This window comes from Leopardus geoffroyi, chromosome B1, assembly GCF_018350155.1.
Source record: "Leopardus geoffroyi isolate Oge1 chromosome B1, O.geoffroyi_Oge1_pat1.0, whole genome shotgun sequence".
NCBI classification, from domain to species: domain Eukaryota; kingdom Metazoa; phylum Chordata; class Mammalia; order Carnivora; family Felidae; genus Leopardus; species Leopardus geoffroyi.
The window spans coordinates 30,258,690-30,276,284 of record NC_059327.1 but is presented as its reverse complement, the minus strand read 5'-3'; the positions used below and the strand labels follow the sequence as shown (position 1 = coordinate 30,276,284).

Genomic DNA, 17,595 nt, shown 5'->3' with positions numbered 1-17,595 from the left:
GTGAAGGCAACTATTACAAGGCAAAGGATGTGCTGTCCCAGGTTTAGGCAGGCCACTGTCAAACAAGTTTCTTCAAGTATAAAAAAAGTATTTATGTTAACTATATTCAACTTTTTATAAGAGAATTTGGTCAAATTAGGTCTACATTTCTCTGAAATACAACCCGATATAAATATAAACTAGTAGTATTATTTTATAAATTTTATATGTTCCAATCCTGACTCATTCTCCTCTAGCAAATATCCGATTTGAAATTATAAAAGATCATTTTGTTCCCTGGGACAGATGACCCAGAATGGTACAAGTTGATGACGGGTTCTGGCTGACCATAGGACTATCCAAAGAAAAAAGTGCTTACGTGATCAGTTAATATATTCATTATTACTGAAAATGAGTTGTGATCACCAATATTGGTCTTCTGGAACAATTTTTAAATAAAATTCAGCAAATAATTGTAACTTCAGAACTACTACTGCCCTCCCTGAGTCAGTATTACGTATAAAAAAAAAAAAAAGGAATATATATTTAAAAGATGTGATACCTTGACAAGAAATGTGTTCAAAAGAGAGAAAGATATTGGCCCGCAGCCCAACTACCTGTCTTCTGTTCATTAACATCGCTTTCTATGTACCCTTCTATCTAACCTGCCCAACTCCTGCCTCCATGACCTAGGCAATTTTTGGTTGGTTCTCTAGTCATGGCCGCTGGGGAAGTTATTTGATTTCTTTCCTATTTTTAACATCATTTCCCTCTTGTTTTACATTTTGCCTACTGTTTTGTTAACAGTGGCAACATCTCCCCAATAAAGAGGATTTATACTCCCTGAAAGCCGTCATTTAGACATTCCACAAATGTCTCTTTCTCTTGCCTCTACTCCTGTGGGTGGCAAATAGTATTTTGGTCATTAAAAGCAAGAATTGAGAACCAAGGGAAAAAAAGTGTACTTAATTGAAGCCCAAGGTGTTAAGACCATGGAAATATCATTCCACAGCTCATTAAAACATCCATAGACGTGAATTTCTCTAGAGGAAATTAACCAAATGAAATGTCCATGCTCCATGCTATCTGTAGGCATCAATTTGCATAGCTGCAGAGAGTGAGGAGGGGGAAGTGCCAGTGGTCCTGCAGACCTGTGGGTTAATCTGCATATCAGATGCCCCAAACTGGGGACATTACATTAAAAATGAACTCCATGAATTTCATGAGCTTATTTGGGAGTGTGTGTATGACAAGGAGGACCCGCTCATGAATGTAAAGATTTAGATAAGCAGAGGCAACAGATGCACAATAATGGCTGTGCTGTAGAGGTGCAAATCTAATTTTCTCATATCTTCCTCCCTCCCCACTGGGTAACCCGATTTCTTAAGATAAAATGACTGAGATGTTTCAGCAAAGACCAAGAAAATCGGGTGAACAACTGTAAATAATTGACCTATGCTGTGAGGCACACAGAGTTACATGACACTTGGAAAACTAATAATATTTATGTACAAATTACCTTGAACACTGGATCCTTACATTCTTCCTATGCTAGGGGTATTGTTTTGATTACTTTTCCACTTTTCAGATGGAATAAACAACCCAGGCTCGGAGATAGATATTCAATGACTGGTCCTTTGCTTTATAGCTACTAAGCAAAGAACTGGGACCCAAACCCTGGTGGACGAGCTCCAAACACCACGCTTTCCCTGCCTTTGGCAGTTACCAACCTTGTGGGAAGGTACGACGCACCCACGTGAAATAACAGGGAATTAAGCAGAACACATAAGGGGGACACTGGGTGAGTGTCCTCCCTTTGCTGACAAACTACAGCTGGTGGATCCAGATGGCATATTTGACTATTAGCAGCCGACTCTGAAGCAATCCTGAGACTAGCTTGAAAGGTTCTTCTTAACCTCATTTAGTGGGACACCCATATGAAAAATATTGTTACATATGTCTGTAAAACATGTATTGGCTCAGTCTGCAAGCAATGCTTGGATTTGCCTTCCACTTGTGGCTAACATATGAACCCAGTGTGGCTAAAGACTCTTCAGGCCCCTTTGGTCCTGGCTGTTCTCTACCTCGAAAGGTAAACAAAATCTCCAAACTTCCCCTTTCTCACACATCACCTCATGTATTTTGAAAATTGTTATTGAAATGCTTGAAAGTGGGGCACCTGGGTGGCTCAGTCCGTTAAGCCTCCAGCTCTTGATTTTGGTTCAGGTCATGATCTCTTGGTTAATGGGATCGAGACTCATGTTTGGCTCTGCACTGACAGTGTGGAGCCTGCTTGAGATTCTCCTCTCTGCCCGTTTCTCAATCTCTCTCTCTCTCTCTCTCTTTCTCCTCTTTCTCTTTCTCAAAATAAATAAATAAACATTAAAAAAAATACTCGAAAGTTAGAGCATTCAAAGGAATCCCCCACCCCCATGTTTGAGTGCTCTCTGAACTTGGGATTTAGACTGACCATTTCTTATAACCATCATTGTTCCTTACTGAATTTTCCCAAAAGGTATAGATGGGAGTTAGTTCTAAAATGTTCAGATCATCAGAAAGGATAAACCAATTTTCTGGGTGACTCCTTCAGCCTGTTACAAATTACTTTTTAGGAGAGGACATAAGGTTCTTCTCTCCCTTATAATAAATGCCAGCTATTGGATCATTGTTTCTAAACCATGATTAGCGCTGTCCTGAGAGCCTCATGCCAGGTTCCCTTGGCCTTCTACATTAGCATATAGTTGCATGGTTTCTTCGTTCCAGGAAAAAGCCCTGAGACAACTCGGCTGTCAAAAATATGTTTTTCCCTAAGTGGGAGGTCAATAGCATCTTCATATCCTCGGCCGAGAAGAAGAAATGAGATGCCAAGTGTGACACCCACTAATCATCTACCTTTCAGGGATTGATTAGGTAATTTTCTTCTAGAATGAAGAAGCTGACAGAAATGCTTTCAAGATGGAAAGAGGGCTTGTAAACCTGCCTGACTTATTATTTTCTGCCTGAAAGCAATAAACATCTGTTTTCTTGATAAAGTAACCAGGTTCATATTTGAGGAGAACAAGGTTATAGTTGGCCTCCCAATTATTGATTCTTCTTGAGAACATTGCCCCGGGGGCTCTTTGCAGTGAAACACTGAACTTTACCCCAAGTCCTCCAGATTCCCTTACACAGTCTGTCAATAGCCCAAATTCCATGCCGTGAGACATTTTTTTTTTCATACTATAAAATGTTGGCACATCTGTTGAGCACGGAAAGTAGATACTAGCTGTTCACTGTGATTGAGATATTGGAGCAGGCCAAAGCTTAGGGAAGAGACTCTCACATATAAATAAGTTTTACTCCTGAATATCCAGAAGTCATTTCCTTGGACTTAGATAAGTAGAAAGGTCTAGAAAGAGATGGGATTGTCGTGTGTGTGTGTGCATGTGTATGTGTGTGTATTATGTCTGAGTCTTACTATCACTTTTAGAATACGCAGACTTGATTCTTGACTAACAAAAGTTTATTCTATTATTTACCATGTTATATGTGTAACAAAACAAACTATTCTTTTATTCCTTCCTTTATTCAACAAAGCTTTTTGAGTATCTCTATGTGGCAGACATTCTTTCAGGTACTTAAGAAAAGGTTAAGAAACAAAAGACAACAACCCCTCTCCTCCTGGAAACTTAGATTCTAGTCAATAAATAACAGCACAGTAAATAAGGAGACTGCACATTGGCGGGGGTGGGGGGCAGGATGAACAGAATAATGGAAATCAGAAAAGCCAGACAGAGGTAGTAAGTAGAAGATAGTTGGGATTTTTAAAAGAATGATCAGAATTGCAACGTACTGAGAAGGTGACATTTGAGCAAAGGCTTGATGGGTGTGTGAGGGCTATCCATACGGGTCTTCAAGGAAGAACATTCTAGGGAGAAGAAAAAGCCAGTGCAGGGCTAGAAGGGCAAGAAGGCAAGAGCATGTGTGGGAAGTTCAAGCAGCATCAAGGAACTCAATATATCTGGAGAGAAGTGATCAAGCAAGGAAGTAGCAGGATTTAATGTCAGAGAAGTAAGACTGAGAGGCAGAAAGGAGCAGACTTTTTTGACTGTAGTAAGAACTTTGGCTTATACTCTGAATGAAATGAAGTCTTTTACAGGATATTAAGCAATGGAGCCATATGAACTGACTTGCATTTTAGAAGAATCACTCTAGGGGAACCTGGGTGGCTCAGTCAATTGAGCATCTGACTTCAGCTCAGGTCACGATCTCACGGTTTGTGGGTTCAAGCCCCGTGTCAGGCTCTGTGCTGACAGCTCAGATCCTGGAGTCTACTTCAGATTCTGTGTCTCCCTCTCTCTCTGCCTCTCCCACTCATGCTCGCTCTTTCTCTCTCTCTCTCTCTCTCAACAATATATAACATTAAAATTTTTTTAAAGAATCGCTCCATTTGCTTTGCTAAAAGAGACTGTGGATGTCGGGAAGCAAGTATGGAATCAAGGAGGTGTTTCAGGAGATTATTGCAACAGTCCAAGCAAGAGGCTCAGGAAAGTGTGATAGTGGTAGTGAGACGTGTAGAGCTCTGAATACATTTTGAAGAATCAATAGGATTTCATGGTATGTTGGATGTGAGATGTGAAAGAAAGAGTCAAGGATGACATCAAGATTTTTGGCTTGAGCAACTGGAAGGATGGCGATGTATCAACTGAGATGGGGGAAATTGTGGATGAAATAAACTTGGGGGGAAATACCATAATTTCAGTCTTGACATGTTATGTTTGAAATGCCTATTAGATATTCTAATGGAGATGGTACACAGCAGCTATATTTGTACATGTGGATTTCAGGTGGAAGATCAAGTGGAGGCATAATTTTGGTATAATTGTTTTTATTGTTTTAGTTTTTTTTTTAATTTTTTTAACGTTTATTTATTTTTGAGACACAGAGAGACAGAGCATGAACGGGGGAGGGGCAGAGAGAGAGGGAGACACAGAATCGGAAACAGGCTCCAGGCTCTGAGCAGTCAGGACAGAGCCCGATGCGGGGCTCGAACCCACGGACCGTGAGATCATGACCTGAGCCGAAGTCGGACGCTTAACCAACCGAGCCACTCAGGCACCCCAGTATAATTGTTTTTAATGTTTATTTTAGAGACAGACAGTGCATGTGAGCAAGCCGGAGAGGGGCAGAGAGGATCCCAAACAGACTCTGTGATGCCCACAGAGAGCCCTATGCAGGGCTTGAATTCACAAACAGAGAGATCATGACCTGAGCCAAAGTCCAACGCTTAATCTACTGAGCCACCCAGGCCCCCCGATTTGGTATAATTTTTAGGTATCTATGGTAATTAAAATCATACTGCTGGAGGACATCACCAAAAGAATAAATGTAGACGGAGAACAAAAGACTGAGCCCTGGAGCATGCGAAAGAGGTCAGAGATAAGAAGAGGAACCAGTAAAGAAGAAAAAACAAGACAGCATGGTGTTCTAACCTGTAGCAAGAAGGCGAGAGTTACTAAATGTACAGGAATGTGTAATTAGTAAGGTAGAGACTGAAATAGACCACTGGATTTAGCAATGCAAGTCTCATTGGTGACCTTGAATAGGCTGTGTAAGAATGAGAATATGGCTGGTGACCACAGATGTGGAGAGCCTGTGTAATTTCTTTGCAAATAAGTACAAAAATTGGGGGGAATGGAATCAAAATAAGTTTTTTGTTTCCTAAGAGAAATAATGATGTTTACATGCCATGCTGATGGAAAAATCCAGGACGGGGCGGGGGGGGGGGGAATGATGCAATGAAGAAGAGAGGATTCCTAAAGGAGTCCCTGGGGTAAATGACAGTCGTTGAGATGTGGTGCACAGGATGGATGGATGGATTAGTTTGGATGGGAGCGTAGGTCTTCCATCTGTGGTTATAGGTAGACAGAGTCGGTGGGGGCAGATGTGGATTAGTGGGTAGATGTGGTCATGTGAGTCTTTTGAATGCCTCTGTTTTCTGAGTGAAGTAAGAAGCAAGGTTATCAGGTCAACATTATAAGGATAGGGGAGACGTTTTTGAAGGTTTGAAGAAAGGCGAAGGTGACATATAGTTGTTTATACCTTTGATGCTTAAAGTGAAGTCCTCGGGCCAATAGTCTTGGCATCTTAACAGGATCCCAAAGCGTTTCACATGCACATTAAAATTTGAGAAACTCTGGTCTTGACAGTCATAGTGGAAGAAGCATGAGCTTTTGGTCCAAATAAACTGAATTCTAACTCTGCCATTTAGAAATCAGGTGATTTTCAGAATGTTACTTAACCTCCGTGTATAGGTTTCCTCGTCTGTAAATTGGGGAGAACTATTAATATTAGTCTAGTAGAAATAAAGGGGGTTGTGTTAGTAGTTGTAATAACAATCAGTAACATTCACTGAGTGCTTTATCTGTTGAAGTCTTGGCAGGAAACAGAATTCACTCACATGGTTTCAATAAGCGGTTCTCAACTCTGGCTTCATTACCTGCAGAGGTCTTAAACAACACGAGCGCCCAGGCCCCAACCCAGGCCTGTTACATCAATCTCTGGGGATAGGGGCCCAGGCATTTGTAGTTTTCAAAAGCTCCCTTGGTGATGATAATGTGCAGTAAGAGCCGAGAACCACTGCTTTAAGTGAGTAGATTTTAATGAAGGGACTACTTACAGAGATTTGGGCAGAGTTAAGGAAACAAAAATGGGATGTTCACGCACTCAGGGAGCAGAAACAGAGGGAAGACATTAACCTTTCTGGGCTGCAGAGACAAGGGGAGCAAACGGGGTCACTGCAGCAGCAAAGGAAGGGCCGCCAGGTGGAGTTTCATAATGGAGGGACTGGGTTACTGCCAGAGAAGTGAGCAGAGGAGGGCAGGAAGGAAATTCTCCATTCTCTCTCTCTCTTCCTACCTTCTGCTTTCTGGACACTTCCTCCCATTGGCTGGCCCCAAACTGAAGCTGGCAGGCAAGGGAACCTGCGTGATGTCGTCCTTTCTTTCCTGGAAAGGGACCAGGAGGAAGAAGGTGGGAGAATGAGTAGTGGGAGGCAGGGGGTTGCCGGGGGTCAAATGGAGAATAATCACCCCAAGCACTTACTATGGACCAGCTCTCCTCCAAGTGCTTCACATATATTAACATTTTAGTAAGTGGCTTCATTCTTTTTTCATTAGAATTCAGTACTTTTTTATTGAACAAGGGATATGTTCCAGGTCAATTAATTATGGGAGACAGTTAAATATTTCAAAGTTTTCATGCACACTATCACCAGAAGAGTGCTTTGAATTATTCTTCAGTAGTAAGGCTGAAGCCCAGAGCTCAGCAGGCACATTTTCTAGGCCCCTAGTAGATTCTTGGTAATCACTTGGTTATAGAAATAAAATCTGGATAATGAAACAACTTGCTTTTGTCCTAATGACCCAGCTTTCTAATTTGTCTTAGGAAAACATGATAGAGAAAGACACAGAGGGCCCCCAAGCTGCAGATCCTGCCAGAATTCTAAGGCATTTTACGTGAACTACATGAAGAAGTCGACAAGACCAACAATATTTATAAGTGTTCTCTGTTGTAAGATATATTTTGATATAATTAACAACAGTTCTGAGAAAACAGGCAGGACGTTTGAGGAAACAGGCAGGAGAGGACAACTGGCTGGAAAGAGGCAGATGAAGAGTTCCATCTGGCAAAGATAGAGCACAAAAGATAATCTGGGTCACATTTTGGAGATATTGATTAAAAGTTAACCAACAAATATTAACAGATTTCCCACTCAGAAGAGGGAGATTTACTTATTTTGGCCCAGAGGCTAAAGTCAAGGCTATAGGTGGCTCTCCGTTGACTCCTCTGGAACATTGTGGATGGGAAAATAAGCAGTACTCGTGGAGGTAATGTGTCAGGCAAGGCTCATCTCGGGCAACAACCACTTTCCTCTGCAGTGACCCCATTTCGCTTGTGGATCAAAAAGACGTAGCCAGGAAAAGTGAGGACTGGGACTGGGCACCCGGCGTGGGGCCGAGCTGAGCCATTGATCAGAAGGAACTCAAGTACAATCCACACAGGGCAGTTCTGCAGCATTTGCTCTCCAGCCTTTTGCTTCCTCTGACTGCATTCATCATTGCCTTACCAGGGGTTAGATCAATCTATTGCCTTTAAAACTTGCAGTAAAGCATCTCTTTTGAAGAATGTGCTCTGAGGGAGAGATCATACTTCTTTAAAACAACCTTCTGTCGGTCTGTTTGTCCAATGCAGGTTTCCCAGATGCCTCATTAGAATTTCATTCCAAGAGCTGGCTTTCAGACCACATTGAGCAAATCCTCTTAAAGGTGTTAGTTGGCATATCATCTTGTTAGAGGTTTCTAGAGAAGAGAAAAGTCTACTAAATTCAGAGACATTCTTTCCTAATATTGGAATTCAAGCACCGTGACAAGTCTATGAGAGAGAGAAATTGTTCTCGAAGCCTGCCATACCCAAAACGGTTTAGACTGCTTTCACATTCCGATACTCGACTAAAGAGTTAATGAAGACTGTGTCTTAGCACCGGTGGTATTTATTTAACGTGCACTATAATCCCAGCTGACACTTCCTAATGAGTTTATTGCTGCTGTGGAGTTAAAGCTCCCCCACTCAATAAGCATAAACTTGAGTGTCAGAAATGAAACATAGTCAGCCCTGGTGCTTAAATGGCCTGTATCGATCCTCCGGCAGTCTAACTGCTGTAGTCTGGTGCCAGTTCTCTAATTTGTGCCCTGAAGTGTGCAGCCACACTTGATTTAGATGTCAGAATGAGGCAGCACTCAGTTTGAGAAATCAGCTGAAACATTCTTAAAAAAATTGGTCTGGATAGCTTCACCTTGCATTGTAAAGATCATTGCTCTCGTGTAAACAAGGGGCTAAATAATATTATTCCCATAGACTTTTTTGAGGGTGTTTTATCAAAGGAAATGTCCTCAGAGTCAAAGCTTGCTGTGTTTTGTGCTTTATCTGTACAGAAAATTCCATTTAGAGAAATTTAATGCCAAAGCTGTAAGATCTGCATTCCTAGAGAATGACTATTTAGGGCATTGTCTTTGAATATGAAGTAAACACACACTGAGAATGTTTGTATGAGGTTCTTTCAATGGCCAAGATATGCTCACTAGTCCTAGGAGTCAAAAGGACTCAGACAACTTAAAGATGTGTGGCATCTGCAAAACACCACTATGTTCATAGCTATATTCCTGTCTCAGAGAAATCATCTGCCATTTCCAATGACATCAAAGACGGTGGTTGAAGAGCTAACAGCAGGAAGGTCAGCCAAATTTCTATTTAACACTGGCAAAACACGAGAGAAGCTCATGATCTCCTTCGAAGTTCAAATGAAAAATCCAAACGCTTAGAATTATAATCTCGACTTTAGAAGAGACTTATAGATCAACTACTTGTTATGACAAAAGAAATACGTGCCCCGCAAAAAAACTGAAGTTAACTTGTCCAAGGTAAAGAGCTTGCCAAGAGGTAAGGAAAGGACTCGAATTCAAGTCCTCGTCCCCAAACTTTGTCTAGTAGGTCGACTTTTTACTAGAATGGTGTGCATTTTACTTTAATCACATAACTTCCAGGGAAAGGGTCTTCACTTTCTTTTTGTTGAAGTTTGATATTGTTACAGAGATAACCTCGATGTTCTGAAAAAGTCATTAGCAAAGTGTTCTTCAGATTTCCTGTTCTTAGAAAGCATGCTTTCCTAAGTTTTTCAGTCTACAGGTTTCCTTCAGTTTTCTTGACACATGAGATATTTTGATAACTGTTCTTTACCCTTAAATATTTGATCATATACAGTGTCATATAAATGCACAGTGTCAGTTTTAATCCACCCTCTCGGCAGTCAGCAAACTTGTAACCATAAAACCAGAAGCTACAACCGCTCTGGTGATCAATAGTACAGGTTTTTTGAAATAGAACAACTGAGTATTAGAAATGGATTTCTTTGGTTAAAATAATGACTAATCACCTAGCATAATAGGTGCCAGAAATAAGTTCTCCATGACGAAATGAATGGTTTTCAAGCTTCATGGTTAGGCTAAAATAGTTTAGGGACACTCCACATTTGCATAAAAAGGGTACAGGAATATTGCAGATTCTTTAAATTTACCCTTGAAAAGGGCACCTGAGCCTGTATTCTCAAGTTGTCCTGCATCCAGACGAGTCAGTTATAAGCTTGATGAATCTCGCTTCAGAATTCTTTCATCAGCCACAAGTAAATCGGTCATTCAGGGTGTGGTCAGGGCATCTAAAAGGAGAGAGGATATCTAGGAGGACCGAAGGTCCTGGTTTGCTTGGGACTGAGGAGTTTCCTGGACTGAAGAGTTCCATGCTTCCTGGACCGAGGACAATCCTGAGAAAGCTGGGACCATTGGTACCTTACTCTGCGGTTCTGTGAATTGCTAGGTTGCCTGTTTGCTAGTAAATGATGATCTGTGTGTGAGAATTTGGTCTGACACTTGTTTTAATTTTACAAATTACCTGATGATTTCGTTGAGGGAAACCTTATATTTATAACACTTATTCCTCACTGTTGGTGCAACCAGTATATTTTTTAAAAACCTGGTGGTTTTGTGGCCGAATTGACCTAGGGGCATATGCAACAGATTGAGAGGGGTGGAGAACACATTTTACGTCATACTGGTCTGGATATTTGTGTACCTATAAAGTCATATAAATGAAACCCTACACACTCAAACACAAACAAACAAAATGCAAAAACATACATATACGTACCCCGTAAGAAAGAGTGGTACGCCAACGCCAAGCAAAAATTATCTTATGATCTTGTGGCTAGCAGCCATCAAAACCTTAACTCTTTATATTATATTGTATTTATAAAAAGTTTTATATTATGAAAAGTTTATATTATAAATTTATATTATAAAAAGTCTGTACATGGAGGGAAACTTCAAGGGTCACACCAAGCAAGATCTTGAGAATTGTTCGAAATGACTGAAAACCCCTTCACCCAGGTGTACATTTACGAGACTACACTTACCATGACGAGCACTTACTAATGTATAGAATAATCTATAGATTCTATAGAATCACTGTAATGTACACCTGAAACTAATATATCATTGCATGTCAACTATACTGGCTTTAAAATTAAATGTGAAAAATAAAAAAATGACTGAAACAAAGATAGTAAAATACAGTTTGGTTTCTTAGAACATGAAGAATCTCCCTTTTTATATTTAACGTAAGGAAAAAAATACAATTTGCCTTGCCTTTTCCCTTACGTAGTGATTATTTGCGTGGTGCTGAAACTTCCAAAAGAATTACAGAGAAAGGCAAAAGCAATGCTAAGAGAGTACATTTTCAAAGAAGAATGCTTCTTCTGAGGTGTCACGGCTGAGCCTTGGAGAACTTGTCATTTTGTCGCGTGGACAGTGTAGGTCCTAACGCACAAGCATCGCTTGCCAGTAACCTAACTGAATGTCTGCACTGCATTTTAACCCAACGTGGCCTGACGTGGTCACTCTCAGATGGAGTGAAGCTATTCCCAGTGGTCTGCAGGGTCCTTTTGTTTGCCTGGATCTTCCATTATTTTATGAGCACGGTATTGAGCATGGAATGCAACCACCCACTGAAATGGCAGGCCTTTTGTCTCAACACAGTGCTTTCAAAATTATTACAGGGAAGAGATTATGCTAAAGGTTTCACAGACACCGGAAGGCAGCACAGAGGCAGCTATACTCTACTTGCAAATTAAAATCCGAGCTGTGAATTTCAACAAATTAGATGAATTTGGCTAATTGTCTCTGCAGTTTATTACTGATGAGTCACGAACTTAACATATTTCTGGCATTTTCAGACTCTGGGGTATCTTTTTAACAGGTACCTGCTGGGGCCAGACTATATTTCCAGACCATTTTGCTAAGCAGGTCATGAAAAGTCCTGGAAGGCCATCCTTCTCATCATGGACTTTTTGTCCAGCTACACTATGAAAAGCAAAATTAACACTCAGGCCACTAATCTGATCTCCCCCCCCCCCCCCACCTCCTTTTAGGGTTCTATGATACATCCCATACCACCATTCCTGGCCTAACCACAAAGTCATCATCTGGGTTACTCACATGATCATCTCATTTCTTCAATTCATTTAGGCCTTTAAGACTGAAGGATGAGAGGATTTTGTGAGAGTTTCAGATTCAGCCTCATAGGGCTTATCATCTCAGAAAAAGCAAGTGGGATAAGAGTAAAATCAATCATTGTCGGTCAGTGACTGAGTTGGAAAGTTTATTTCAAGGGAGAGAATAGCTGGGCTGTTGGAGGTTTCTCACTCAAGGAACAGGAGTTTTTCTATGCTTTCAGTATGGGTTTCTAGTGGCAAATCAGGGAAATAGCCTTGGGTTCTGTGGGACAATCTGGTGGAGATCTGAAGTGACAAGCACGGGAAAGGATGAGAGGAAAATGGCTCCACCTCATACTGTCTCCCTCCTTCCTGATTTCCAGCAACAAGATGGAGCTAAAACCACCCATTGCTACTTGTTCACAACATATTATCTACTCCTCCATGTACACTCCTCAAGAGATTTCTTCACCCCTTATCGGCTTCCTGGGGGGTGCATTTTAGCCAGATTTCACTGGATTTCAATGGATAGGGGGTGGGACGTTTCATTCTATAAGACCTGTTTGGAGCTTCTCATCTTACATATGGCCCTGTTCAACTTTGGATTTAGCAAGAAAAACATGAGCCACCCAGCACACATTTCAGAAAGATCACCTTGTTAGGTTCACAACTTACTAACACATACCAGGCAGAAAAATGAATTCCCCACCAACCAAATAACTGCTCTTCATTAACTGGGTCAATCAACTCTAGAGAGCTTAGGTAAATTAAGAACTATATACACATATATTATAAAGTGGAAGTTCTGAAGTCTAATTTAGTAACACTCAAATATCTTTTTTTTTTTTAAAGTAATCTCTACACCCAACGTGCAGCTCAAACGTACAGCCTCGAGGTCAAGAGTTGCTTGCTCTCTGACCGAGCCAGCCAGGAGCCCCTCAAGTATCTTTTTGAATGAGCAGAACTGGATAGTTCAGAGGTTACTCTAACTTTGAGCATGCATTCTCCTGTGACCTTGGCAAGGAGTGCTTTCCCTGGGCGATTTCCAAAATATTAACAGGGCACAAATTATAGTGGACTCAACCACGCATCAGCAAGACTTCCAGCTTTGAACACCAGGGTGCTGCACACAGCACGTGAGGCTTCAGATCAGCCCTGCTGCCTCGGTGGTGGCCTCACTTGGCCGGGTGTACAGAAAACCTTGACTCAGTGTTTGTTCTACGATCTGACTCATTGTAACATGTTTATTGTCCCAAACAGGAACTAGAGACACAGTGTCCCATCTCCATCCCAGAGGTCAGGTGGGGCCAGCTCCCGCCTGACGCATCCCATGGGCTGAGCTTTTAGCTGAAAACTGCTGTGGATGGTCTGGCTTCTCTCAGAGATTGTGGGATAGAAGGGGCCACCACAGTTTTTTCAGAGGTTTCAAAGGTTACTCAGTCTGTTTTATAGACTCCCCCAAAGATGGATATGATGACACACAAATTGTTCCTTCACAGTTTGAGCAATCATGAAATACGTCCCATAATTCCTCACCATTTCTGAGCTCTGGGCCAGTTCCAAATAATAAAAGCCATCTTTCTCAGTGACTGCTTTTCTCTGCTAGTTGTGAGGGACAAAGGACAGGGCACCACACTGACTGCGCGAAAACGTAAGCCACGTCTACCATGCTATTGATATTTTTTCTCTTCAAAAGCAGCGATGTCCCATGAAAGGTAAGTAGCCAATTTATTTCATGCTCTGTCCTTCATTCTTAAAAATCCCACTGATGGGCATTAATTCATACTCCGCTATGCTTTGAATGTTACTTAAAAAAAAAAAAAAAGATATTAGAAATAAAAATAGGGCTGTCTTCCAGACTCCCATCCCATTTAAATAAAATTCAATGTGCATTGGTAGATTGGTTAGATAGGTTGGTTTGGGATTTATTATTCATTATTAAAAAGGGTTTCTTTTCAAGAGAGTCTCTAAATAAGAATTTTATGTATCCAGCTTCACTATTGTAACTTTTTAAAGGTTCCACTTAAAAAAAATTCAATGTCTATCCAGCATTTAAGAAAAAAATGTCTATTATTTATGTTGTGATCCAACTGGAATGACATTTCTGTGAATTGAATGTCTCAACCAAGCAGCGGTACAAACAGAATAAAGCAGGCGTAAACTCCTTCTTCATTTCTGAATTCTCTGCTCTTAGGTTGAATGTGACTTTCCCAGTATCAGGGAAGAAGACTGATAACCATTAAAGAATTAATGGATTGGCAAGCAATGCGACAGAGGCCAATGGAACAGTGATCAAATGGAGGAAACAGAAAAAAAAAAATCTCTTTTTCAGTGTCTCTGATAAGTGCTCAGGAATCCTGAATATAAGGCTGGGCACACTGATGCCAGAACAATATAGATTAACTCAAGGGAGTTAAAAGAACAGGAACGTATATGATTAGAAAGTAAGGAGAGTGATTTATGGGCAAAGACCCACAGAACTAAATACTGTCCGCATAGGTTACTTGAGCAGGAAGCCAAGCTTGGAAGTGACAGCTCAGTAATTGAAGAACACAGGAGGGAGAAGAATCTTTTAAGGGGGTAGAAAAAAAAGGTTAAGTAGGGGCAGTGGAATGGAATAAAAGGCCCTTGTTTATATATTTAAAAGACCCTCCGAGACAACCTTCTGAATTCCAAATTAGCTGAGTCATCATAGGGGTCCCTCAAACTTGAAAAGATCAAAATGCCGAGCCATAAACCCCCGAAATGATTGTGTTTGCAGCTCAGAGAGGAAAAAGCAGAGAATAAAAATTCTGGTTAGATGTTGGAAATCTTTCCACTTCCAGATGGTGAGAAATATTAGATCATGAAGGAGGTCCCTGAGGGAATTGACAGAAATCACGGCGCAGCTCTTAAAAATCAGACTGCCCAAAGCAACAGAAAATGCAGCGGGGGAGAGGGCCTGTGTTAACAGAGATGAAAACAGACTCAGTTATATGCACTGTCTCTCCCCTCTCCAAACTGCTAGTCCTCCCTGTCACTGTTGGTGGCACCGACACCTCTCCAGGTACCAGCTTCCTTCTCACTGGTCAGCCAGTGGCCAGCTCTAATTTCTTTTGTCAGTTTCGTCCTTCCTGTGTACCTTTTTCACATCACCCATTGCCCCTTACAGCGACGACTCCTAAGAATCCTGAATTCTACCTTTGTCCCTAGTACCTCACCTTTCTACTCATTTTTCATACCAACATCAGATTTATTCTCCTAAGGCACAACTTTGATTACGTCACTTCCTTGTTCAAAAAACCCTTATTCCTAATAGAACTATTCCAGCTAATAAATCGTAAAGGTATGTTAGAGTACCACCATTTTGCAATCCTTAATGAAATAATGTATTTAGCATTGATCAACTTAAAATCATTAGATAAAGAGCTAAAAGGTAGCTTAATAATGAGAGTTTCAAGCAGACATCTGAACCCACTGATCGGTTTTAGCAGGACAAAAAAAAAAGGGACAAAGCACATCCTGATGGAAGAACACAATTTAACTTTGAAGAATTCTTGCCAATAAATCCAAACTGAATCTAATCAAATATCTAGCTATAATTAATAGTTTATAGAAAATCGAGGGGAACTATATTAAACAAAATCCAGAATATGGAAAAATTTAAAGGATCAATGACTCAGTTTCTTCAACAAATAAAAGGGAAAAGAAAAAGAAAAAAAGAAATAGAAGATGAATCTATAGATTCAATGAGACTAGAGATGTATCAACCAAATGTAATGTGTGGACCTGGCTTAAATTCTGATCCAAACAAACTATGTATAAGACATAGTTGAAGCCCCATTAATGACCTTTAAAGGCTGCTGGATACTTGATACAGTACCTGGCAAATTATAGAGTCAGAGGTAGGATTCAGTAATGTTAATGTGTGTGTGTGTGTGTGTGTGTATTTAAAGAATAATTTTTTCAGATACACACTGAGATATGACATATGAAGAACAATGAAATATAATGTATAAGATTTGCTTCAAAATAATCAAGAGGGTAGGGGAAAGTGGGTGTGGATTTAGGTGAAAGAATATTGTCATGATAATTGCCAAAGCTCAGTGATGGTACATAGATATCATTATACTATCTTTTCCATATTGTATATGTTTGAAATATTCCACAATAAAAAGCTTTTTAAAAAAGTCAACTGGGGCGCCTGGGTGGCGCAGTCGGTTAAGCGTCCAACTTCAGCCAGGTCACGATCTCGCGGTCCGGGAGTTCGAGCCCCACGTCAGGCTCTGGGCTGATGGCTCAGAGCCTGGAGCCTGTTTCCGATTCTGTGTCTCCCTCTCTCTCTGCCCCTCCCCCGTTCATGCTCTGTCTCTCTCTGTCCCAAAAATAAATAAACGTTGAAAAAAAAAAAATTAAAAAAAAAAAAAAGTCAACTGACCAGGGCACCTGGGTGCCTCAGTTGGTTAAGCATCTGACTCTTGGTTTCTGCCCAGATAATGATCTCTTGGTTCATGGGTTCAAACCCCGTGTTAGGCTCCATTCTAACAGCACAGAGCCTGCTTGGGATTCTCTCTCTGTCCCTCTCTCTCTCTGCCCCTCCCTGGCTTCTGTGTTCTCTCTCTCTCTCAAAATAAATAAAAATAAACTTAAAAAAGAGTCAACCAACAAAGCTATTTAGTACACCAATTTTGCCACACCAAGATATCCAAGGGGTCTCACTGCCAGAGCCAAGTAAAATGCATTCCTGGAGAAGTGAGCTGTTTAAGCATGGAAATTGGATCTTTATTTTCCATTTTTGCTCCTTCCAGGGGGCAATAGATTTTTGAACTTGCTGACTTTCTAGGTTTTCTCCCCATTTTCTATTAATTTCATGGTTTGGTTTTTTTTCTCTACCACACACACAGCTCACAAGTTATTCAATATTTGGCGGCAGCCATGATTGGGAATTTGGTTTTATGATCTGGCCATTTCGTGACCTCTGTTGAATGGATGATATAGATCTTTTTGCTGTTACATGAGAAACAACATAGACTCCAATCTTAGTCACTTGTTTGTCTATTTGTGAGTTCAAACCAATTAAGAATTTTGTGGCCACTGAGGAAGAGAAAAACTCCAGACAGTGAATTTTGAAGTGTTGACTTTGACCTATACCTGAAATGAGAAACACTCTGTGTGTGTGTATGTCTGTAATCCAGAAAGACTTTTAATTCTTGTTGTTGGTATGAAATTTTTTTCTACCTCCAAAGGGTTGAATAAATTAGGTTATAAGGTATCTTGAATTAAAGGAGCTCTGTTTATATTGATTCATAGAGATAATATTTCTAAAATACCCAGAAAATGAGGAAATTGATCATATAAATTTAAAATATGCTGGAATTTTAAGAAAAAAATTCTTACAGAAAGCACCAGCTCAAAAATATTTTTATATAAGAATTACAAGTTAACACAATTAAAATGAATCCTTGGTTTAATAATTCAGGTTTAAGAAAGAAAACCATTCACCTATATAGTTTTCCTCCAAATTTTATCAGCATAAAATACAAGAGAATATTTTGTTT

General features: G+C 40.4%; 1 long non-coding RNA gene across 1 annotated transcript in view; it reads left to right on the top strand.

The window, feature by feature from the left end:
* LOC123586883 overlaps positions 1-9,062 on the top strand; it is a 236,387-nt gene extending 227,325 nt beyond the window's left edge. The window contains exon 6 of the long non-coding RNA XR_006707004.1: positions 7,405-9,062. This is a non-coding gene — a long non-coding RNA (uncharacterized LOC123586883). The remainder of the gene's footprint in view (positions 1-7,404) is intronic.
* The last annotated feature ends 8,533 nt before the right edge of the window (positions 9,063-17,595 follow it).